Source organism: Xylocopa sonorina, unplaced genomic scaffold, assembly GCF_050948175.1.
Source record: "Xylocopa sonorina isolate GNS202 unplaced genomic scaffold, iyXylSono1_principal scaffold0030, whole genome shotgun sequence".
Classification (NCBI taxonomy): domain Eukaryota; kingdom Metazoa; phylum Arthropoda; class Insecta; order Hymenoptera; family Apidae; genus Xylocopa; species Xylocopa sonorina.
In genome coordinates, this window is record NW_027490101.1 from 1,970,922 (window position 1) to 1,997,664 (window position 26,743).

Here is a 26,743-nt window from a genome sequence, read left to right on the forward strand (position 1 = left end):
CATAACAATCCACAATGAATATTATACCTGATCACGAAACAAAGAAATGAGATACGATATCGCGTTTTAAGAAGCAAGAGAACTCTATTGCTACGATACATAGACATCTGCAAACGCTATTTCCTAGCAAGGAAGTGTCGCATTGACATTCTTTTCAAGCGAATACGAGGTATACATAACACTGCACAACGAATGTTATATGTTATCATGAAACATAGAAATGAGATGCGATATCGCGTTTTAAGAAGCATTAGAACCCTAATGCTCCGATACGTAGACTTCTGCAAACGCTATTTCCTAGCAAGGAAGAATCACAATTACATTCTTTTTAGGTATAGACGAAATATACATAGCACTTCGCAATGAATATTATATGTTATCATGAAACATAGAAATGAGATGCGATATCGCGTTTTAAGAAGCATTAGATATCTATTGCTTCGGTACGTAGTCATCTGCAAACTCTATTTCCCAGCAAGGTACTGTTGCATTTGCATTCTTTTGAAGTGAATACTAGGTATAAGTGACACTTCGCAATTAATGTTATATCTTATCATAAAACATAGAATTGTAATGCGTTATCTCGTTTTAAGGAGCATTATAACTCTATTGCTTCGATACGTAGACATCTGCCAACGCTATTTCCTAGCATTGGAGTCTCGCACTTTCGTTCATTTGATGTGTACACGAGGTATGCGTAACACTTCGAAATGAGTATTATATCTTATCATGAAACTTAGGAATGAGATGCGATATTGCGTTTCAAGAAGCATTAGAACACTATTTCTTCGATGCCTAGACATCTGGAAACGCTATTTCCTAGCATGGAAGTGTCGCATTTACATTCATTTGTAGTGTAGACGAGGAATACATAACACTTCGTAATGAATATTATATCTTATCATGAAACATAGAAATGAGATGCGATATCACGTTTTAAGAAGCATTAGAACTCTATTGCTACGATACGTGGACATCTGGAAATGCTATTTCCATGCAAGGAAGTTTCGCATTTACATTCTTCTGAAGTGAATACGAGGTATACATGACACTTCGCAATGAATATTATATCTTATCATGACACGTAGAAATGAGATGCGGTATTGCGTTTTAAGAAGCATTAGAACTCTATTGCTACGATACGTAGACATCTGCAAACGCTATTTCCTAGGAATGAAGTGTCGGATTTACATTCTTTTGAAGTGAATACGAGGTATACATGACACTTCGCAATGAATATTATATCTAATCATGAAACATAAAAATGAGTTGCGAAGTCTCATTTTAAGAAGCATTAGAACTCTATTGTTTCTATACGTAGACATCTAGAAACGCTATTTCCTAGCAGGGAAGTGTCGCATTTACATTCTTTTGAAGTGAATACGAGGTATACATGACACTTCGCAATGAATATTATATCTTATCATGAAACAAAGAAATGAGATGCGATATCGCGATTTAAGGAGCATTAAAACCCTATTGCTTCGATACATGAACATCTGCAAACACTAATTCCTAGCAAGGAAGTGTAGCATTTACATTCTTTTGAAGAGAATACGAGGTTTACATGACACTTCGCAATGAATATGATATCATCATGAAACATAGAAGTGAGGTGCGGTATTGCGTTTTGGGAAGCATTAGAACCCTAATGCTACGATACGTAGACATTTGCAAACGCTATTTCCTAGCAAGGAAGTGTCGCATTTACATTCTTTTGAAGTGTCACGTCCTGAAGTCGCGAATGCTCTCGTCACGTGGACACTTATCGTAGCCGTTCCCGATATCGACGCGAACTGCGCGGAGCTGGTTCCTTCGGCGGACAAGACTCGATTTACCGGGTACAAAGACGTGCAACTTACCTTTCGATGCTCTTGATTCATTGACTTCTTTCTCGTTCCAGGTAGCGTAGGCACCGAGGATCGGTGACCCGGATAGCGGCGGCGTACGGCTGGAGCGGCGGAATGGAGACTGGAATCAGGCGCCAGGTAGGCAGATCCCGGCTAACGGGTATTGAAGTTGGAATCGGGCGCTCGGAGGCTCGTACGGGACGTACGGCGGCGAAGACTTCCTTGCAGGATACGGAAGAGCTCTGCGACGGTCCGGATATTTGGGTGCACCACCCACGTATTCACGCACAAGCCGACGGATGAATTCCTTCCTCCCCGCGCGTCGTGTACGCTTTACCCAAGAATCGCAGCTCATCGAAAGTACTTGCACTTCGGTAAAGCACGGCACGGCTTAGCGCTGGTTCGCTCTAGCTTAGCGGATGCACCTAGGCGCAGGATACCTTGACACAACAGAAATAAAGTAAGAGCGGCTATGCGTTGGATCGCTCTTACCGTCCAGCCTTAAAATCATTGAGGATGATTTAATAGAAATAGCAACTAATCGCGAGCGTACCCGTGGAATGGAATGTAAAAGGAATTTGTAATTGAGACAGAATAAACACTTTGACTTGTTATGAACTAAGATATATTCTTACTTGAATACCCTAATACACTAAATCTAAGTTACTACGTAATGTATAATAAGAGAAATGGAAGATGAATAAAATAAAGACTCCACTATGGGAGATGCGAATGAGTTCGGTGCATTGAGTTGCGAGCTCGTATGCCTGAGAGCCAATTGCTCTGTTCGCATCGAAGAGTGATACTGATGTCGGATCGGCGCGTCCGCGACCTCCTAGGGTCGTGCGGCGCGTGAGTGGCTGGGCCCCAGAGTGGTGACGGCGCGTGGGCGGAGAGCGGGGAGACCGCTCGTGGTGGGTTCGCCCGCGTTACGCGGTGAGCCACGCGCGTTGACCGCGCGCTCGAGCGTGAGCGCGTCTTAATCTATGTCGCATTTATAAATACATATTTACAGATCTTTGCTTATTTCTATGTGTGTGTGGTTTATGTATGTACATGAGTGTGTAGTGTGCTTATCCTAATATCGTCGGTACGAGAATAGCGTGTACGGATACGTGATTGCAGGAGAATCCAGTTCGTAGGCGTCGTAGCTCTCCTCATCCTCGTAGCGTGGGGTGGAATACTCCCTCGCGTACGTGTGGCGTCGCCTCCCCGTTCCGTGGCGGCGAGTATGCGGGTTGCCAGCGTGTAGGGGATCCGGATGCTGGAGGAGATGCGGATGCTGATCTGTGGTCGTCGAGGGTGGCGGGCGGCGTCTGAGGGTGGCAGGCGGTACGCCTGACGTTACAAAATGCGACACTTCTTTGCTAGGAAGTAGCGTTTGCAGATGTCTACGTACAGAAGGAATAGAGTTCTAATGCTTCTTAAAACGAGATATCGCATCTCAGTTCTATGTTTCATGATAAGATATAATATTCATTGTGCACTGTAATTTATACCTCGTATTCACTACAAAAGAATGTAACTGCGACACTTCCTTGGTAGAAAATAGCATATGCAGATCTCTACGTATCGTAGCAAAAGAGTTCTAATGCTTTTTACATGGCGATATCGTATCTCATTTCTAAGTTTCATGACTAGATATAATATTCATTGTGGAGTGTTATTTGTACCTAGTATTCACTTCCAAAGAATGTAAATGCGACACTTCCTTCCTAGGAAATAGCTTTTGCAGATGTCTACGTATCGTAGCAATAGAGTTCTATTGCTTCTTAAAACGCGATATCGCATCTCATTTCTATGTTTCACGATAAGATATAATATACATTGCGAAGTGTCATGAATACCTCGTATTCACTTCAAAAGAATGTAAATGCGACACATCCTTGCCACAATATATAGCGTTTGCAGATGCCTACGTATCGAAGCAATAGAGTTGTAATGCTTCTTAAATCGCGATATCGCATTTCATTTCCATGTTTCATTATAGTGTATAATATTTATTGTGGAGTTTTATGAGTACCTCGTATTCACTTGAAAGGATTGTAAATGCGACACTTCCTTGCTATTAAATAGCGTTTGCAGATGTCAACGTATCGTAGCAATAGAGTTCTAATGCTTTTTAAATCGCTATTTCGCATCTCATTTCTATGTTTCTTGATAAGATATAATATTCATTGCGAAGTGTCATGTATACCTAGTATTCACTTTAAAAGAATGTAAATGCGACACTTCCATGCTAGGAAATATCATTTGCAGATGTCTCCGTATCGAAGCAATAGGGTTCCAATGCTTCTTAAATCGCGATATCTCATTTCATATCTATGTTCCGTGATAAGGTATTATATTCATTGTGGAGTGTTAAGTATAACTCGTCTTCACTTCAAAAGAATGTAAATGCTACACTTGCTTGCTAGGAAACAGCGTTTCCAGATGTCCATGTATCTAGGCAATAGCCTTCTAGTGCTTCTGAAAATGCGACATCGCATCTCCTTTCTATTATTCATAACAAGATATAATATTCATTGCGAAGTGTTATGTATACCTCGCCCACACTACAAAAGAATGTAAGTACCACTCTTCCTTGCTAGGAATTGGCGATTCCGGATGTCTACGTTTCGAAGCAATAGAGTTCTAATGCTTCTTATAACGCGATATCGCATCTCATTTCTATGTTTCATGATAAGATATAATATTCATTGCGGATTGTCATGTATACCTCGTACTCAGTTCAAAAGAATGTAAATGCGATACTTCCTTGCTAGGAAGTAGCATTCGCCGATGTCTACGTGTCGTAGCAGTAGAGTTCTAACGCTTCTTAAAACGCGGTATCGCATCTAATTTCTATGTTTCATGATAAAACATGATATTCATTGCGAAGTGTCATGTATATCTCTCCCTCACTTCTAAAGAATGTAAATGCGACACTTCCTTGCTAGGAAATAGCGTATTCAGATGTCTACGTGTCGTAGCAATAGAGTTCTAATGCTTCTCAGAACGAGATATCGCATCTCATTTCTATGTTTCATGATAAGATGTAATATTCATTGCGAAGTGTCATGTATACATCGCATACACTTCAAATGGATGTACATGCGACACTTCCTTCCTAGGAAATAGCGTTTGCAGATGTCTACGTGTCGTAGCAATGGAGTTCTAACGCTTCTTAGAAAGCGGGATCGCTTCTAATTTCTATGTTTCATGATAAAACGTAATATTCAGTGCGAAGTGTCATGTATACATCGCCCTCACTTCAAAAGAATGTAAATGCAACACTTCCCTGCTAGGAAATAGCGTTTGCAGATGTATACGTATCGTAACAATAGAGTTCTAATGCTTCTCAGAACGCGATATCGCAACTCATTGCTATGTTTCATGATAAGATATAATATTCATTGCGATGTGTCATGTATACCTCGCCCTCACTTCAAAATAATGTAAATGCGAAACGTCCATGCTATAAAATAGCGTTTGCAGATGTCTACGTATCGTAGCAATAGAGTTCTAATGCTTCTCAGAACGCGATATCGCATCTCAATTCTATGTTTCATGATAAGATATAATGTTCATTGCGAAGTGTCACTTATACCTCGCATATACTTCAAATGGATGTAAATGCGACACTTCCTTGCTAGGAAATAGCGTTTTCGGATGTCTACGTACCGTAGCAATAGAGTTCTAGTTCTCCTTAAAACGCGATATCGCATCTCATTTCTATGTTTCATGATAAGATATAATATTCATTGCGGATTGTCATGTATACCTCGTACTCAGTTCAAAAGAATGTAAATGCGATACTTCCTTGCTAGGAAGTAGCATTCGCCGATGTCTACGTTTCGAAGCAAAAGTGTTCTAATGCTTCTTAAATCGCGGTATCGCATCTCATTTCCATGTTTCATGATAAGATATAATATTCATTGCGAAGTGTCACTTATACCTCGCATACACTTCAAGTGAATGTACATGCGACTCTTCCTTGCTAGGACATAGCGTTTGCAGATGTCTACTAACCGAAGCAATAGAGTTCTAATGCCTCTTAATACGGGATATCGCATATCATTTCTTTGTTTCATGATAAGATATAATATTCATTGCGAAGTGCTGTGTTTACCTCGTGTGCACTTCAAATGAATGTAAATGACACACTTCCCTGCTAGGAAATAGCGTTTCCAGATGTCTATGTACCGATGAAATAGAGTTCTAATGCTACCTAAAACGCAACATAGCATCTCATTTCTATGTTTCATGACAAAGTATAATATTCGTTGTGAAGTGTTACGTATACCTCGTCTACACTTCAATAGAATGTAAATGCCGCACATCCTTGCTAGTAAGTAGCGTTTCCAGATGCCTACGTATCGAAGAAATACAGTTCTAATGTTTCTTAGAACGCGATATCGCATCGCAGTTCTATGCTTCATGATAAGAAATAATATTCATTGCGAAGTGTTATGTGTACCTCGTCTGCACACGACAAGAATGTAAACACCATACTTCCTTGCTAGGAAATAGCGTTACTAGATGTCCACGTATCGAAGCAATAGATTTCCAATGCATCTTAATACGCGATATCGAATCGCAGGTCTATGATTCATGATAAGATATAATATTCATTGCGAAGTGTTGTGTAAACCTCGTCTACACTTCAAAAGAATGTAAATGCCACACTTCGTTGCTAGGAAATAGCGTTTCCAGATGTCTACGTATCGAAGCAACAGAGTTCTAATACTTCTTAAATCGCGATATCGTATCTCATTCCTTTGTCTCATGATAAGATATAATATTCATTGCGAAGTGTTATGCATACCTCGTCTACACTTCAAGTGAATGTAATTGCGACACTTCCTTGTTAGGGAATAGCGTTTCCAGATGTCTACGTAACGAAGCAATAGAGTTCTATTGCTTCATTCAACGCGATGTCGCAACTCATTTCAGTGATTCATGGTAAATTGCAATGTTCTATGCAATATGTTACATTTGTCTGCATCTAGACTTTAGAAGGATGTGAATCCTATACTTACTTGCACAGAACATCGTTTCCAGATCTCTACGTGTCCAAGCAACACATTTCTAATACTTCATGCAGCGCGATGTCGCATCTCATTCAACGTTTCAAAGCAAAGAATCTGTAACCATTTATCCATAACATTATGCTTAAATGCTAGAGGTCTTCAATAGAATGTGAACTATATAATTCCATGCAACGGCATGGCTCTCCGTAGTGTCTGTCTGTTAAAGCAATATAGCTAGAATTCTCCATGGAATGCGCTGGCGCATCCCATTTCATTGTTTCAAAGTAAGAATGCTGTAATCTCTTGTGCATAGCTCTATGCTTACCTGCTTTAAAATTTCATAAGAATGTAAATTCTGCAGCTCCATGTAACAGGATTGCCCTTCGTAGTGTCTACATGTCGAGACAATAGAGTACTAATGCATCATACAATGCCATGACTCATCTCATTTCAACGTTTCGAATTAAGTAAGCTGTAATCTTCTATGAAAATTATTATAATTGTCTGCTTCTACTCTACAAAAGAATGTGAATTCTATAGATCCAAGCAACAGGACGACAGGCCCTCCACCATTCTACTGGCTGCCCTGATGCGGGCAAAGGATTCCCAGGGCCACTCGAACCGCGACCAGCATCTATCTTACACTCTAACCGATTCATCATCATGCGATTTCCATTAAACTTGCCGGGATCAGTGATATTGATTCGCTCAATTTAAATTATTATTTTCTTTTTAAGTTTCTCGATTTTTTTAGTTTCTCTCACGATATCGTCTATTTCGTTGTACCTTACCCTTACAGTATGGTATATAATCTGTTGTTTGGTATTTCTAGGATTTCCTCTTAATAAATGCAATGCTTCCACATATTTTCTTTCTCTTTCTCTTTAGTTACATTGTTGTTATTTTATGCTATTCTCCCTCCACATTCCCTCTCTACACCATCTCGAAACAGGCGTTATACGATTACTTCATGATGGCGCCCCGGTCTCGTTACACCGAGATCGAGTGTTCTCTCTTGCATCCGTTGATTTATATATGTTATTTATTGGAGAATATTTCCTCTTATTCTTTGTATTTTTCGAACGAAATTACATTGACAGAAGTACGAGCTAGTTCTGCACGCCTATTTGAAACATCATTAAATCACCTTGTTAAACAATAATATATTAAATGTGACTTGGACTTTTAAATTTGAATGTATAAACATCTAACAAATAAATATGTTTTTCTTAATATTCATATCATTATACATTCAGTGATTTATTGTGTGCTGTGATTTGATATAGTAACTGCTTGATTATATTTTACAATGAACTTTGCGTACCAAACATTGTTTTTACTCCTGATGGGAGTGGATAGTTCTTCGTTTTATATTCTTATATCGCATTGATTATAAAAGTATATGATATCATTTTTATGCAGTCATGTATAATTATGTACATACAAATTCGCGATTAAGTAGCTATGTGTTCAAATTCAATTCCGAATAATGCACTAAAAAGCATCCCAGATAACAAACGGCAAGATGGTAGCGATACCATGCCGGCACTATATTGCCACTTCCGAGGAGTGTCAACTGATTCGTAGTCATCTGTGACCGTATTCGTTAACTAAAATGCCAGAACGTGTTACCAGCACGTTCTAGACAAGCGAATCGCGCAGCACCAGCACCATGGTGGCACGCGTATCATCGCTCCATTCATGAATCTCCTCAGCAATGACGCAGGATCACATTTGGCAATGGGGAACCTGTGCTTTCATACAAATTAAAACCGTTAGATGTCAGTAGATATTCAGCATATGAGTATTGATAGACATTTTGATAGTCGTTTTCCTATATTTATAGTTATTGAGCTAGTCGTATATATTTCTTTCACTCCATCATAGACTAAAAATATTATTTATAAAAAAAATATTACTTATAAAATAAAAATTCATGCTGTTGCGTCTCTAATTTCGCCTTGTGTAATTTTTGAAATAACATGCTCTCATCGTATTTAATGTAACCCTCAATTGCATGAATTTGTAACGATAAATTGAAGAAAATATATATAAAATAAGTGTATATATTTTTATGACAAAGTAATTATCGACTTTATGGAAAAAATCGCCCTATCGAGCTAGTTTATGGAAAATAATAAAGTCGAGTTCTTATATCTTTGTTTTGTGCCGGTGTATCTATTTTGGAATCAAAATAAATAAATTGCGCAGTTTAGTCATTTTTCATACTTGCTTATAATTTTTATGGAAACAGCTTCCCCATTAGTAAATGTCAGCCTACGCCACAACCACGCGTGTAGCTATGGTGAGCTGATAGTGTCATTGTCACGGCCGCGTAGCCCATGTGCTATATCTCGGTGCTTTAATAGTGCCGTGATACGAATGCCGCCCCAGTACTAACAGTATGCGATTTCGAAAGCTGAGTAGGAGCACTTGGTTAGCACAGTTCTGTCACGGAATTCGTTCCATCCGTTGTCATTGGCGTGCCAATCGCTGGCTGTTTGGGATATTGTAGTGCATGAGGCAGACTTGTTCCTTATCATCGTCAAGTAGATGGATTTTCACTCCCCCCTTTTTGAATTTTTTAAATTATTGTTTGGAATTTTTGCCGTTTCTGTATCTCTATGACCGCATTGTGGATTCAACTTATGTACGATCTTTTTGGTCTTCATCTTTTGTTACATGTAATATTATATATGTGATGCACGTTTGTTATGTAATGCTCCGATTTGTAAGCCCCAGATACTTTTATTCTTTGGTAAAGCAACTTATTCGATTAATATATATTTATTAGACATAGATATAAACAATTAGAAAAATGTTATTAAAACGCTATTAAATATGTTGTTGCAATTATATATTTAAGGTCTGAAGATGTAGATGCAATTAATGTCCGATATTTTACGTGATCCAATCGACGTATCGAGTGAGGCTATGAAATATAAAAATCTTTTACTATTCTTCGAACGCTTTACATGTTAAATGAATGATTAGTTCTGCAAGACAAGAAGCCTGAATTAGTGAGATATCTAGGAACATAAGTAATTTGTAAGTAACACATCTTTTCTCTTTGAAATATTTGCCTTTGCATAGAATAGAACGTATAGATATAATTGCTTGTTTTGTACCCATTTCGGTCCAATTCTATTATAGCCTTTGAGCAGGAGTAATATTGATTATACTTGATTTTTGCAATAGTTCTTTGATTAACAGATTTTATTAACCTAGAATCATCATTTGACGGATGTATCAATCCACTTTGTAGCTCCATCAGTTTCTTTTTCTGCTCGCTACTTTCCATTTTCAGTTCCGTATACTTATCCTTTATCACCATCATATATGTTGCGTAAAATTACAATAACTTTTTGTCCTCAAATTTTGCGGATATTTCAATTAAATTTCATTTGATTAAATAAACGGAAATTAAAAAACAGTGGCACGTACCATTTCTTGGAAACGTTGTATCGTAATTTGCATCTGACTGTTTTGAAGGGCACGCACTTTACTTAACGTTTGCAATGATTCGGTTAGCGAAGTAAAGAAATATTCTACTTTCGAAATTGTTGGCTCTTGTAATTCTAAGGCAAAGATATTCATCTGTCGACATCGTGAACATTGTTTTTTGGCAAAATTCCAGAAAAACAAATATACTATAAGTAAAATAATAAACATCATAATATTAAATTTAACTCTGTTCATCGTTGCCTTGTTGGACACATCCATAACAATATACAGTAATAATTAGCACCTCAGATACCCACGAAACTATAAGTTTCATAGAAGTTTTTGCTAATATAAAATTGCATAGTACAAAGGGCCCATCCGTTGATGAAAATAGTTTTTTTGTAAGTGGAGTTATGTTGGACATATGAAGGTTACCTTCATTTTTTAAAATGAATTGGTATGTCCATTCTTCCGTAATACAATAGAGCATTTTAAAGCAAGTTTAACGATCTGTAACATGAAGGCATTGAAGGTTACAAAAAGTAAAGAAAGGCGATAATACTCACGGTTTTAATAGTAAATGAAACATACGTATTGTAAACAGTGGTGGAAGGCGTAATACTTACCGTTTACTTCACTGTGAATAAACACTTTTTGAAGGGCATTTCAATAGTTTGCAGCATAAGTTAAACATGATAAGATTAGTATTGAAAAATCGGTTCGAATACGTTTGGTTAGGCTGTTCTTTGTGTCGTTCATTTTATAAGTACTGAGCTGCGGATTCCTGAGGACAGCTCACAAAATTGTTGAACTATGGAAGATTATCATTGTCAATTTGAATCAAAAGGTAATTAAATTCCATTAGATTGTAAACAGATATCAATGTTTCATTTTAGATAGTAAGATTAAATACTCTTTACAAAACTACAAGAATGGATACATACCTTTCTGTTATTATTATTTCATAAAGAATTATAATTGCAATTATATAGTTCATTACGATAAAAAATATTTCTCAGAAAATTCTAAATATTAAATTAAAGAATCAGGTAAAACATTTTTAATAATTACGAATATGAAAAATACTTGAACATTCCAATAGAAAGATGTCTAAACAGGAGTTAGAAAAGTCAAACATTCAATTTCAATTCCAGAATTCATCTATAAGAGGTAAAATGTTTTGAAAGCTTTAATTACAGTCTTTAATGCAAGCAGTTGGGCAGTATTTCAATTTTTAAGAAAATTGATGAAAGTCAACCATTTTGAAGTGGTCAGAATCTTTGTCGTTTGAGCAATAAGTGAATAACAAATAACTGCATAAATTCTAGGCTTAAAAACTTATGGATTAAATCCTATGCAGACTCGTTTATGAGCGAGTTACTAAATAATAATCCACACTAAGTAATCATTTTAAAACTTAAACGATTACATCTCGCGAACTTTCAAATATATCAGAAGCGTGAAAAGTATGTGGTTTCTCAAAAACTCTTCTAAAAGAACGGACGAAGCCAATAGAAATCTTTGTTGAAGTAAGCAGTTACTTTGTTGAAGTAAGTTCTAAAGTTCTAAGCAACGCGATGGCCCTTATCTGCCTATGTTTCATAGCAAGTAAGTTCTGAATTTCTATGAAATCCGATGGAATTCCTCACTACTAACGTTTCAAAGTAAGTTCTCAAATTCTCAGTTCTACGTTTAAAACTATGTGTGTTCTATATATCTATGTAAAGTGATGGTTCCTATTAGTTGTGACGGAAACCTATATATAGTAAGTCAGGGAAGCTCGAAGGGGTTAATTATCTAAATGCTTTAAGGTGTAAAACGTACTTTAATCGAAAGTGATCTATCGTTCCAAGGTATCCGCTCACGTACAACTTTTCTTGGGCGCCAGCTGCTCAGAAAGTAGCAAAGGGATAGACTACACGACACCGGGAACCCTGGGGCGGAACAACCCTTGAAACTTCGAAATGCTCCTCCTCTCGACTACGCCTAGCCAAGTACACACACTCAGGTCGCGAGATACTGAAGTCACGGCATGTTTATTTACGGTCTCGACGTGGGTTTAACTAAGAAGGGCTACGGGAAACTACGCAACACGCCGCGAATTACCGGGTATCATAACTCGCTTCACGATATAAGATACAATATATAATATGCGACACAAGAAATGGAACGCTTTAGCGAATAAGCTCTCACGTTCTCTTCTTCAGGTTCCTTGAATTCGCTGGTGGTCCTCGGGTCTCCTGCATCCTCCTCGGGGCTCCTTGGTGGAGTGGGCTGTAGGCTTCGGTATTGTTCGGGTCCATCGATCAGTGGATTTCGGCGATTTCCTCTTCTCGTCCCCTTGGGTGTCCCTGAGGGGATCCTCCTGATCATTTAAATTGCGTAGCGCCTCGCGCGCAGCGCTCCCATGGCCCACCTGCAGAGCCGCTGGACTTTTGACTTCTCTTTAGGGGGTTAAGGATGGTTGAGGACCTTCTCACATCCCAAAGCATTATAAAGCACGAAAGCAGATAAGCATAATGCAATGCATAGAGCTTTACAACCTTCTAACTTACTTTGAACTGTTTATATGAAATGCGATATTGCGGTGCATGAAGCATGACAAATTAATTGCTTCGGCACCTGCACATCTAGAAACGCTATCCCCGGGCAAGAAAGTGTGGGGTTCACACTCAATTCATGTGCAGAAGCAGATAAACATAACGCGATGCTATGAACATTACATCTTATCATGAAATATAGAAGTAAGATACGCAGCCGCGTTTTACGAAGCATTAGAACTCTACTGCTTCTAAACCTTCAGATATAGAAACGATATTCCGTAGCAAGGAAGAGATGCATTTACATTTATTTGAAGTGTAGAGGAGATATACATAACGCGTTGCATTCAAATTACATCTTATCATGTGACATAGAACCGATATGCGATATCGCGTTCTATATAGAGTTCGAAATCAATTGCTTCGATGCGTAGACATCTAGAAACGCTATTTCCTAGCCAGGAAGTGTGGCATTTGCATTCTTTTGAAGTATCGACGAGGTATACACAACACTTCGCAATAAATATTTTATCTTATCATGAAACATAGAAATGAGATGCGATATCGCGTTCTAAGAAGCGTCAGAACTCAATTGCTTCCATATGTAGACATCTGGAAACGCTATTTCCCAGCTATGGAAGTGTCGCATTTACATTCATTTGAAGTGTATACGAGGTATACATAACACATCGCAATGAATATTATATGTCATCATGAAACATAGAAATAAGATGCGATGTCACGTTTTAAGAAGCATTTGCAGTTTATTGCTTCGATACGTAGACATCTGGAAACGCTATTTCCTAGCAAGGAAGTGTGACATTTACATTCTTTTGAAGTGTACTCGAGGTATACATAACACTTCGCAATGAATATTATATCTTATCATGAAGCTTAGAATTGAGATGCTATATCGCGTTCTAAACAGCATTTCAACTCCATTGCTTGGATACGTAGACATCTGGAAACGCATTTCCTAGCAAAAAAGTGTGGCATTTTCATTCTTTTGAAGTGTAAACGAGGTATGCTTAACACTTCGCAATGAATATTATATTTTATCATGAAACATAGAAATGAGATGCGACATCTAGTTTTAAGAAGCATTAGAACTCTATTGCTACGATACGTAGACACCTGCAAACGCTATTTCCTAGCAAGGAAGAGTCGCATTTACATTCGTTTGAAGTGTATCCTAGGAATACATGACACTTCGCAATGAATATTATATCTTATCATGAAACATAGAAGTGAGATGCGATATCCCGTTTTAAGGAGCATTAGAACACTATTGCATCGATGCGTAGAAATCTGCCAACGCTATTTCCTAGCAAGGACGTGTGGCATTTACACTCTTTGAAGTGTAGTCGAGGTATACATAACACTTCGCAATGAATATTATATCTTATCATGAAGCTTAGAATTGAGATGCTATATCGCGTTCTAAACAGCATTTCAAGTCCATTGCTTGGATACGTAGACATCTGGAAACGCATTTCCTAGCAAAAAAGTGTGGCATTTTCATTCATTTGAAGTGTATGCGAGGTATACATAACACTTCGCAATGAATGTTATATTTTATCATGATACATAGAAATGAGATGCGACATCTAGTTTTAAGAAGCATTAGAACTCTATTGCTACGATACGTAGGCACCTGCAAACGCTATTTCCTAGCAAGGAAGAGTCGCATTTACATTCGTTTGAAGCGTATGCTAGGTATACATGACACTTCGCAATGAATATTATATCTTATCATGAAACATAGAAGTGAGATGCGATATCCCGTTTTAAGGAGCATTAGATCACTATTGCGTCGATGCGTAGAAATCTGCCAACGCTATTTCCTAGCAAGGAAGTGTCGCATTTACATTCTTTTGAAGTGAATACGAGGAATACATGACACTTGGCAATGAATATTATAACTTATCATGAAATATAGAAATGAGATGCGATATCTTGTTTTAAGAAGCATTAGAATTCTACTGCTACGATACGTTGAAATCTGCCAACGGTATTTCCTAGCAAGGATGTGTCGCATTTACAATCTTTTGAAGTGAATACGAGGTATACATAACACTGCACAATGAATATTATATTTTACCATGAATCATAGAAATGAGATGCGATATCTCGTTTTAAGAAGCATTAGAACTCTATTGCTTCGATACGTAGACATCTGCTAACGCTATTTCCTATCAAGGAAGTGTCGCATTTACATTCATTTGAAGTGTATGCGGGGTATACATGACACTTCGCAATGAATATTACGTCTTATCATGAAACATAGAAGTACGATGCGATGTCGCGTTTTAAGAAGCATTAGAAATCTATTGCTACGATACGTAGACATCTGCAAACGCCATTTCCTAGCATGGATGTGTCTCATTTGCATACTTTTGAAGTGAATACGAGGTATACATATCCCTTCACAATGAATATTATATCTTATCATCAAACATAGAACTGCGATGCGATATCGCGTTTTAAGAAGCATTAGAAATCTATTACAACGATACGTAGATATTTGGAAACGCTATTTCCTAGCAACGAGGTGTGGCATTTACATTCTTTTGAAGGGTATACGAGGTATACGTAACACTTCGCAATAAATATTAAATCATATCATGAAACATAGAACTGAGATGCGATATCGCGTTTTAAGAAGCATTGCATCTCTAATGTATCGATACGTAGACATCTGGAAACGTTATTTCCTACCGGGGGTGTGTGGCATTTACATTCTTTAGATGTGTAGAAATGTGTACATAACGCTTCGCAATGAATATTATATCTTATCATGAAACATAGAGATGAGATGCGATATCGCGTTTTAAGAAGCATTAGAACTCCATTGCTTCGAAACGTAGACATCTGGAAACGCTATTTCCTAGAAAGGAAGTGTCGCATTTACATTCATTTGAAGTGTGGACGAGGAATACATAACACGTCGCAATGAATAACATATCTTATCATGAAACATAGAAATGAGATGCGATATCGCGTTCTAAGAAGCATTAGATCTCTATTGCTACGACACGTAGACATCTACAAATGCTATTTCCTAGCAAGGAAGTGTCACATTTACGTTCAATTGAAGTGTATGCAAGGTATACATGACACTTCGCAATGAATATTATATCTTATCATGGAACATAGAAATGAGGAGCGATATCGCGTTTTAAGAAGCATTAGAACTCTATTGCTACGATATGTAGACATCTGCAAACGCTATTTCCTAGCAAGGAAGTGTCGCATTTACATTCTTTTGAAGTGAATACGAGGTGTGCATGTCACTTCGCAATGAATATGATATCTTATCATGAAACATAGAAATGAGGTGCGAAAGCGCGTTTTAAGAAGCATTAGAACTCTATTGCTACGATACCTAGACATCTGCAAACGATATTTCCTAGCAAGGAAGGGTCGCAGTTACATTCTTTTGTAGTGAATACGAGGTATACATAACAGTGCACAATGAATATTATATCTTATCATGAAACATAGAAGTGAGATGCGATATCGCGTTTTAAGATGCATTAGAACTCTATTGCTTCAAAACGTAGACATCTGCAAACGTTACTTCCTAGCAAAGAAGTGTCGCATTTTGTGACGTCAGGCGTACCGTCTGCCACCCTCAGACGCCGCCCGCCACCCTCGACGGCCACAGATCAGCATCCGCATCTCCTCCAGCATCCGGATCCCCTACACGCTGGCAACCTGCATACTTGCCGCCACGGAACGGGGAGGCGACGCCACACGTACGCGAGGGAGGATTCCACCCCACGCTACGAGGATGAGGAGAGCTACGACGCCTACGAACTGGATTCTCCTGCAATCACGTATCCGTGCACGCTATTCTCGTACCGACGATATTAGGATAAGCACACTACACACTCATGTACACACACACATAGAAATAAGCAAAGATCTGTAAATATGTATTTATAAATGCGACATAGATTAAGACGCGTTCACGCTCGAGCGCGCGGCCAACGCGCGTGGCTCACCGCGTAACGCGGGCGACCCCACCACGAGCGGTCTCCCCGCTCTCCGCCCACGCGCCGTCCCCACTCTGGGGACCAGCCACTCGCGCGCCGCGCGACCCTAGGAGGTCGCGGACGCGCCGATCCGACATCAGTATCATTCTTCGATCCGAACAGAGCAATTGGCTATCAGGCATACGAGCTCGCAGCTCAATGCAACGAACTCATTCACATCTCCCATAGTGGAGTCTTTATTTTATTCAACTTCCATTTCTCTTATTGTACATTACGTAGTAACTTAGATTTAGTGTATTAGGGTATTCAAGTAAGAATATATCTTAGTTTATAACAAGTCAAAGTGTTTATTCTGTTTCAATTACAAATTCCTTTTACATTCCATTCCATGGGTACGCTCGCGATTAGTTACTATTTCTATTAAATCATCCTCAGCGGTTTTAAGGCTGGACGGTTAGAGCGAACCAACGCTTAGCCGCTCTTACTTTATTTCTGTTGTGTCAAGGTATCTTGCGCCTAGGAGTATCCGGTAAGCTAGAGCGAACCAGCGCTTAGCCGTGCCGTGCTTTACCGAAGTGCAAGTACTTTCGATGAGCTTCGATTCTCGGGTAAAGCGTACACGACGCGCGGGGAGGAAGGAATTCATCCGTCGGCTTGCGCGTGAATACGTGGGTGGTGCACCCAAATATCCGGACCGTCGCAGAGCTCTTCCGTATCCTGCCAAGGAAGTCTTCGCCGCCGTACGTCCCGTACGAGCCTCGGAGCGCCAGATTCCAGCTTCAATACCCGTTAGCCGGGATCTACCTACCTGGCGCCTGATTCCAGTCTCCATTCCGCCGTTCCAGCCGTACGCCGCCGCTATCCGGGTCATCGATCCTCGGCGCCTACGCTACCTGGAACGAGAAAGAAGTCAATGAATCAAGAGCATCGAAAGGTAAGTTGCACGTCTTTGTACCTGGTAAATCGAGTCTTGTCCGCCGACGGACCCAGCTCCGCGCAGTTCGCGTCGATATCGGGAACGGCTACGATAAGTGTCCACGTGACGAGCGCTTTCGCGACTTCAGGACGTGACACGAACATATTTTTGGTGACAACGGTGGGATTTGCCACGCGTTTCCTCCGGAAATTCTGCCGTTAGGGACCGCGAATTAGCCATGGCGTCTAGGACTCCACCAACAAAGACGCGACAACAAGCGCAAAAGGCCGCCGCGATGCAGGAAGCCGACAGATGTGTGACAGCGCGACAGACGTGTAAATAAAGTTCTCAATTTCGAGGGCGCCGTAAGCGAGCCAATTCCGTGTACCGCACAGCCGAGCACCTCCGCGAAAGCGATAGATACCGCGGAAATAGTGGTGATAACGGGAGTCACAGACGGAAAGACCGCTACCTTAGGGACGGTGAATCTAGTAATTTTCAACCGCGTCGTTCCGTTTAACGTCGTTGGGGACAACTTTCCCCTTAAGACCGAAGGAATTCTCGGTTCGGGTTTCTGCGCGGACGCGGAGATCTCGTTCCTCAAAAAATTTATTAGATGGAACGGAAAAGAAATTCCATTCGAGAAAGATGTAGAATCACTCGAAGGAACGACGACGCGACCGAAATCCACTCCTTCGTTATCGCCGGAAAACAAACAAGCGCCGCGCCAGAGATCCGCTCCCTCTCCGCCGCCGCAGTCTTCGCCTAGAGTATCAGCTTCTCCGAGACGCAATGCTCCGGCGAAGCATAAACAAACAATACCGAAGAAAGCCTCTTCTCCGAAGCCCGGGGATCGGATCGCGATTCCCCCGCGATCGAATATCGTAGTTAAGATTCGCGTTTCCAATACGAACCTTCCGGAAGGTATAATTCCGCGATTAGATTTAGCGCCGGGAATCTTCTTTGCAAACGCCCTGGTAAGAGTCGTACGCGGTAGAGTCGTCACCCGAATAATTAATTCGTCAGATCGCACGGTCCAAATCACGCTACCCGACGTAAAACTCGAACCAGCTCGAATCATGGCTCCCCTCCACCGGGAGGAGAGTCCGCTGCTATTTCCGGTTTTCGCAAAATCCAGTGTCTCCGAATCCACTGTTTCTAATTCCTCTGTATCCGCCGTACCGACCGACGCATCCCGAAAAAGGGAAATTTTAAATTCGAAATCAAATTCAGAGTCAGACTCGGCGAACAAAACTCCTCCTATGCACTGCAAAATAGCCAACGTGCAAAAGATCTCCTATGCGCAAGCGGTCAGTAACCGCACAAAGCGAGTTCCAAAATCGGAAACGCCGCCATCGCCGAAATCCGTCGATCTGTCTCAATCTCGCCTAGAACGATTTCTCGAACTCCTCCTTCTCGATCATTTAAACTCCGAAGAAAAGAATCACGTCATTCGCCTCGTCCATAGCGCGCAGCAGCTTTTCCACATCGAAGGCGATAAACTAGGGCATACGTCGGCCACTACGCACAAAATCCCGACGATCGACGATCGCCCGATTAATGTTAAACAATATCGCTTTCCACCGGCGCATAAGGAGGAGATTCGGCGACAGGTCGATAAGCTTTTACAAAAGGAGGTCATCTCTCCTTCGAAATCATCGTACAATTCACCACTGTGGGTCGTGCCCAAGAAGCCAGACTCCTTGGGCAACAAGCAGTGGCGAGTGGTAATAGATTATCGCGCTCTGAACGAGAAGTCCATAGCCGACGCATATCCCCTCCCCTGTATCACCGAAATCTTAGATCAGCTCGGGAGCGCGAAATATTTCAGCACATTTGATCTCGCGAGCGGGTTCCATCAAATACCTATGGAACCCACTGATATTCCAAAAACCGCATTTTCCACGCCTCACGGGTATTATGAGTTTAAGAGGATGCCGTTCGGTTTGAAAAATGCGCCCGCGACGTTTCAAAGGCTAATGGACAACGTTCTCTCGGGTCTTTAGGGTAACAAAATTTTTGTATATCTGGACGATATAGCCATATATGCGAGCTCTCTTCAGGAACATAAAGCAAAATTCGAGAAACTAACGCAACGGTTGAAAGATGCCAATTTAGTGTTACAACCGGACAAATGCGAGTTTCTGAGGAGAGAAGTCACTTACCTGGGACATATAATTAGCGAGCACGGCGTAAAACCCGATCCCGCCAAAATAAGCGCGGTAAAAAACTTTCCACGACCTCAAAACGCGAAACAAATTAAGCAATTTCTCGGGCTCGTGGGCTATTATAGGCCATTCATCGCGAACTTTTCGCAGATAGCTAAACCACTAACGAATTTACTAAAAAAAGACGCGCCTTTCACATGGCGCAATGAACAGGAAAATTCATTCGTAAAACTTAGAGACTGCCTATGCGAGGTCCCTATACTACAATACCCTAATTTCAAACAGTCATTTGTTATAACTACCGATGCGTCCGCCGAAGCGATAGGCGCCATTCTAAGTCAGGGGCCGATAGGCCTCGATTTGCCAATGGCGTATACGTCACGGTTATTGAACACAGCGGAACGGAATTATTCTACTATCGGGAAGGAGTGCCTGGCGATAGTCTACGCCGTCCACTATTTCCGGCCGTACATATACGGTAACCAGTTTAAACTTGTTACCGATCATCGACCGTTAGTGTGGATGAACTCGGTCAAAGACCCATTCAGCAGGCTCGTGCGTTGGAGACTTAAACTCGCCGAATTCGAATACGAGATGGTTTATAAGAGCGGAAAAACTAAGCTTAATGCGGACGCACTGTCGCGAAACCCGGTTCAAATTTTCCCGCTCTCCCATAGCCATGACTCCGAGGACGACATCTTTGACGTTCCTCCTCAAATTCGTAAGAAATACTCCACTCCAGCGCCACCTCCTTCTCCGGTAACGTCGAAAACTAACTTACCAACTTCGAGTAATCCCTTCTCTACCGACGACAGTCCAATTACCTACATTCCTGCGCCATACGAGCATGTCAGGCGCGAGCCATTATTTCAAATCAGCCGAGACTCAATTTCAACGAGACGAGACAACCTGGTCGTGTTCGTTACACAATCAGGGCACCCATACGATACGGGTGCCAAGGATCTCGAGAGAGCCGGAAAATTTATTCCTCATAAAAACCTCACACTTTCCAAAGCTAAAGTCGTGAAAATCGAACAGGAATTTCAAATTCAACTACCAATCCTCGAACATCCTAGTCGAACAGTCGACTTTCAAATAGCCATCGAAACCTTCCGTTCACTTTACGATGTAGTGAGCGAACTCCAACTATCTTCCTCCAGCATAGCGCAAACATCCATCGACTCCATCTCCTGGTCCAGAATCCAGAAAATACTCCAAGATTTACTCGATGAAACAGACGTTCACATCACAGTCTGCCAGGGACTGATCCGAACACCTTCAATCGAAGATCGATTGAAAATTATCAAAGAAAACCACGACTCGCCTGTCGGAGGTCACAAGGGGGTCAATAAAACCTACTCCCGCATTAGGCAACAGTATTTTTGGCCTAATATGAAGAATCAGATTCAGGAGTACATTGGCAAGTGTAAGAGTTGCCAGACTGAAAAATTAGTCAGGATCAAAACCAGGCAACCTCTTACCTTAACAGACACCCCTGGCAGGGCTTTTGATAAAATTTCTATGGATGTGATGGGTCCTCTTCCCGAAACACCCGAAGGTTTCACTAATATATTAACCATGCAGGACCTCCTTACCAAATACTCCATCGCCGTTCCTTTAAAATCAACGACCGCAGTCGACATTGCCGACGTACTAATAAGGGAGTTTATCTGCAAATTCGGATGCCCGAAAGGCATTCTCACTGATCAGGGCTCAAATTTTATAAACAGTTTAATCAAAGCTATTGCCATCAAGTTTCGTATCAAACAGTATAAGTCTACCGCATTCCATCCGCAAACGAACGGGTCTGTTGAGAGATCCCACCAAGTCTTGGCCGAGTATTTGAAACATTATATCGAGTCGAGTAACAATTGGGAAAAGTGGTTGCCGTATGCAATGTTGTCGTACCATACCAGCGTACACGAGGGAACGCTATATACGCCACACGAATTAATGTTCGGTAGAATAGCGAGGACACCGTCCGCCACTCCTTTACAAGATAATTCCAAGAACGAGACGTATAGCGACTACCTCATAGAACTACATGAAAGAATTTCTAAATCGCAAGAATTAGCCAGAGCCAATCTAGATAACGCGAAGCGTAGGTCAAAATATTACTACGATCGAAACCTAAATGTTAAAAATTTCGAGGTGGCCCAGTGGGTTTACCTTATCAAAGAACCAAATAAACACAAATTTCAATCGCAATATTCCGGACCATATAGAATCCTTGAAATTATAAGCAATAGTAATGTAAAATTAAATGTAAAAGGCCGACACAAATTCGTCCATACCAAAAAAATCAAATTATGTAAGAGAATGCACAGTATGTATACCGCGGGTATGAGTGAGAGAGAAATGAAAAGCACTGAACTGAGAGATAGAGAACATAGTGAATTCGAAACGAACGCTAAACGTGAAAGTGATACTAGTTCCTCCAGTACCGATGATACTCGCAACCGTAGTCTAGCAGCCAAACGATCTTGACAGGATGAGCCAGGCGAGATGTTCCACCATTCCGAGGCCTCCAGAACAGACAACAGATCTCGGCATTGCCGAGATTCTTTCTCCAAGGGGGGGTGGTGTGACGTCAGGCGTACCGCCAGCCATCCTCAGACGCCGCCCGCTAACCTCGACAGCCACAGATCAGCATCTGCATCTCCTCCAGCATCCGGATCCCCTACACGCTGGCAACCCGCATGCTCGCCGCCACGGAACGGGGAGGCGACGCCACACATACGCGAGGGAGGATTCCACACCACGCTACGAGGATGAGGAGAGCTACGACACCTAGAGCATCGAAAGGTAAGTTGCACGTCTTTGTACCCGGTAAATCGAGTCTTGTCCACCGACGAACCCAACTCCGCGCAATTCGCATCGATTTCGGGACCGACTACGATAAGGGTCCACGTGACGAGCGCTTTCGCGACTTCAGGACGTGACACTTCAAAAGAATGTAAATGCCACACTTCATTGCTAGGAAATGCGTTCGCAGATGTCTACGTATCGAAGCAATAGAGTTCTAATGATTCGTAAAACGCGATGCCGCAAATCATTTCTATATTTCATGATAAGATATAATATTCATTACGAAGTGTTAAGTATACATCGTCTGCACTTCAATAAAATGTAAATGCCCCAATTCCTTGCTAGGATATAGCGTTACCAGATGTCTACGTAACAATGAAAAGGAGTTCTAATGCTTCTTAGAACGAGATATCGCATCTAATTTCCATCTTTCATGATAAGATATAATATTCATTGCGAAGTGTCACGTATACCTCGCATGCTCTTCAAATGAATGTCAATGCGACGCTTCCTTGCTAGGAAACAGCGTTGGCAGATGTCTACGTATCGAAGCAATAGCGTTCTAATGCTTCTTAAACCAAATATCGCTTCTCATTTCTATGTTTCATGATAAGATATAATAATCATTGGGAAGTGTCATGTATACCTCGTATTCACTTCAAATGAATGTAAATGCGACACTTCCTTGCTAGGAAATGGCGTTTGCAGATGTCTACGTATCGATGCAATAGATTTCTAAAGCTTCTTAAAACGCGTTATCGCATCTCATTTCTATGTCTCATGATAAGATATAATATTCACTAACGAAGAGTCATGTATACCTCGGATACACTTCAAAAGCTTGTAAATGCGGCACTTTCTTACTAGGAAGTAGCGCTTGCAGATGTCTACGTATCGTAGCAATAGAGTTCTAATTCTACTTAAAACGCGATTTCGCATCTCATTTCTATGTTTCATGATAGGATATAATATTCATTGCGAAGTATCATGAATACCTCGTATTCACTTCAAAAGAATGTAAATGCGCCACATCCTTGCTACGAAATAGCGTTTGCAGATGTCTACGTAACGAAGCAATAGAGTTCTAATTTTTCTTAAAACGCGATATCGCGTCTCATTTCTATGTTTCATAATAAGATATATTATTCATTGCGAAGTGTCATGTATACCTCGTAATCACTTCAAAAGAATGTAAATGCGACACTTCCATGCTATGAAATAGCTTTTGCAGATGTCTACGTATCATGGCATTGGAGTTCTAATGCTTCTTAAAACGCGATATCGCATCTCATTTCTATGTTTCATGATAAGATATAATATTCATTGCGAAGTGTCATGTATACCTCGCATACACTTCAAATGAATGTAAATGCGACATTTCCTTGCTAGGAAATAGCGTTTGCAGATGTCTACGTACCGAAACAATATAGTTGTAATGCTGCTTAAAACGCGATATTGAAACTCATTTCTATGTTTCATCATAAGATATGATATTACTTGCGAAGTGTCACTTATACCTCGCATACACTTCAAATGAATATAAATTGCGACACATCCTTTCTATAGGAAATAGTGTTTGCAGATGTCTACGTATCGAAGCAATAGAGTTCCAATGCTTCTTAAAACGGGATATCGCATTTCATTTCTATGTTTCATGACAAGATATAATATTGATTGCGAAGTGTCATGTATACCTCGTATTCACTTCAAATGAATGTAAATGCGACTCTACCTTGCTAGGATATAACGTTTGCAGATGTCTACGTATCGAGGCAATAGATTTCTAATGCTTCTTAAAACCCGATATCGCATCTCATTTCTATGTTTCATGATAAGATATAATATTCATAGCGAATAGTCACTTATACCTCGCATACACTTCAAACGAATGTAAATCCGACACTTCTTTGCTAGGAAGTAGCGTTTGCAGATGTCTACGTATCGATGCAATAGAGTTCTAATGCTTCTTAAAATGGGATACTGCATCTCATTTCTATGTTTCATGACAAGATATAATATTCATTGCGAAGTGTCATGTATTCCTCATATTCACTTCAAAGGAATGTAAATGCGACACTTGCATGCTAGGAAATAGCGTTTGCAGATCTCTCCGCATCGAGGCCATAGATTTCTAATGCATCTTAAAACGCGATTTCGCATCTCACTTCTATATTTCATGATAAGATATAATATTCATTGCGAAGTGTCATGTATACCTCGTATTCACTTCAAAAGAATGTAATTGCGACACTTCCTTGCTAAGAAATAGCGTTTGCAGATGTCCACGTGTCGAAGCAATAGATTTCTAATGCTTCTAAAATCGCGATATCGTATCTCATTTCTATGTTTCATGATAAGATATAATATTCATTGCGAAGTGTCATGTGTTCCTCGCATACACATCAAATGAATGTAAATGCGACACTTCCTTGCTAGGAAATAGCGTTAGCAGATGTCTACGTATCGAAGCAATAGGGTTCTAATGCTTCATAAAACGCGATATCGCATCCCATTTCTATGTTTCATGATAAGATATAATATTCATTGCGGAATGTAATGTATACCTCGTATTCACTTCAAGAGAATGTAAATGCGACACTTCCTTGCTAGGAAATAGCGTTTGCAGATGTCTAGGTATCGAAGCAACAATGTCCTAATGCTTCTTAAATCGGGATATCGCATCCCATTTTTATGTTTCATGATAAGATATAATATTCATTGCGAAGTGTCTTGCATACCTCGCATGCACTTCAAAAGAATGTAATTGCGACACTTCCTTGCTAGGAAATAGCGTTTGCAGAGGTACGTATCGTAGAAATAGAGTTCTAATTCTTCTTAAAACGCGATATAGCATCTCATTTCTATGTTTCATTATAAGACATAACATTCATTGCGAAGTGTCATGTATACCTCGTATTCACTTCAAGAGAATGTAAATGCGACACTTCCTTGCTAGGAAGTAGTGTTTGCAGATGTCTAGGTATCGAAGCAATAGAGTTCTAATGCTGCTTAAATCGCGATATCGCATCTCATTTCTATGTTTCATGATAAGATATGATATTCATTGTGTAATGCTATGTATACCTCGTATTCACTTCAAATGAATGTAAATGCGTCACTCCCTTGCTAGGAAATAGGGTTTGCAGATGTCTTCGTATGGAAGCAATAAAGATCTAATGCTTCTAAAAACGCCATATCGCATCTCATTTCTATGTTTCATTATAAGATATAATATTCATTGCGAAGTGTCATGTATACCTCGCATACACTTCAAATGAATTGCTAGGAAATAGCGTCTGCAGATGTCTACGTATCGTAGCAATAGAGTTCTAATGCTTCCTAAAACGCGATATCGCATTTCATTTCTATGTTCCATTATAAGATATAATATTCATTGCGAAGTGTCATGTATACCTCGCATAAACTTCAAATGAATGTAAATGCGACAATTCCTCGCTAGGAAGCAGCGTTTGCAGGTGTCTACGTATCGAAGCAACAGAGTTCTAATGCTTCTTAAATAGTCATATCGCATCTCATTTCTATGTTTCATGACAAGATATAATATTCTTTGCGAAGTGTCTAGTATACCTCGCATACACTTCAAATGAACGTAAATGCGACACTTCCTTGTTAGGAAATGGCGTTGGCACATGTCTCCGTATCGAAGCAATAGGGATCTACTGCTTCTTAAATCGCGATATCGCATCACATTTCTATGTTTCATGATAAGATATAATAATCATTGTGCAGTGTTATGTATACCTCGTATTAACTTCAAAAGAATGTAAATGCGACACTTCCTCGCTAGGAAATAGCGTTTGCAGATGTTTAGGTATCGTAGCAATACAGGTCTAATGCTTGTTAAAACCCGATATCGCATCTCATTTCTATGTTTCATGTTAAGGTATAATTTTCATTCGGGTGTGTTATGCATACCTCGTATTAACTTCAAAAGAATGTAAATGCGACACTTTGTTCCTAGGAAATAGCGTTTGCAGACGTCTACG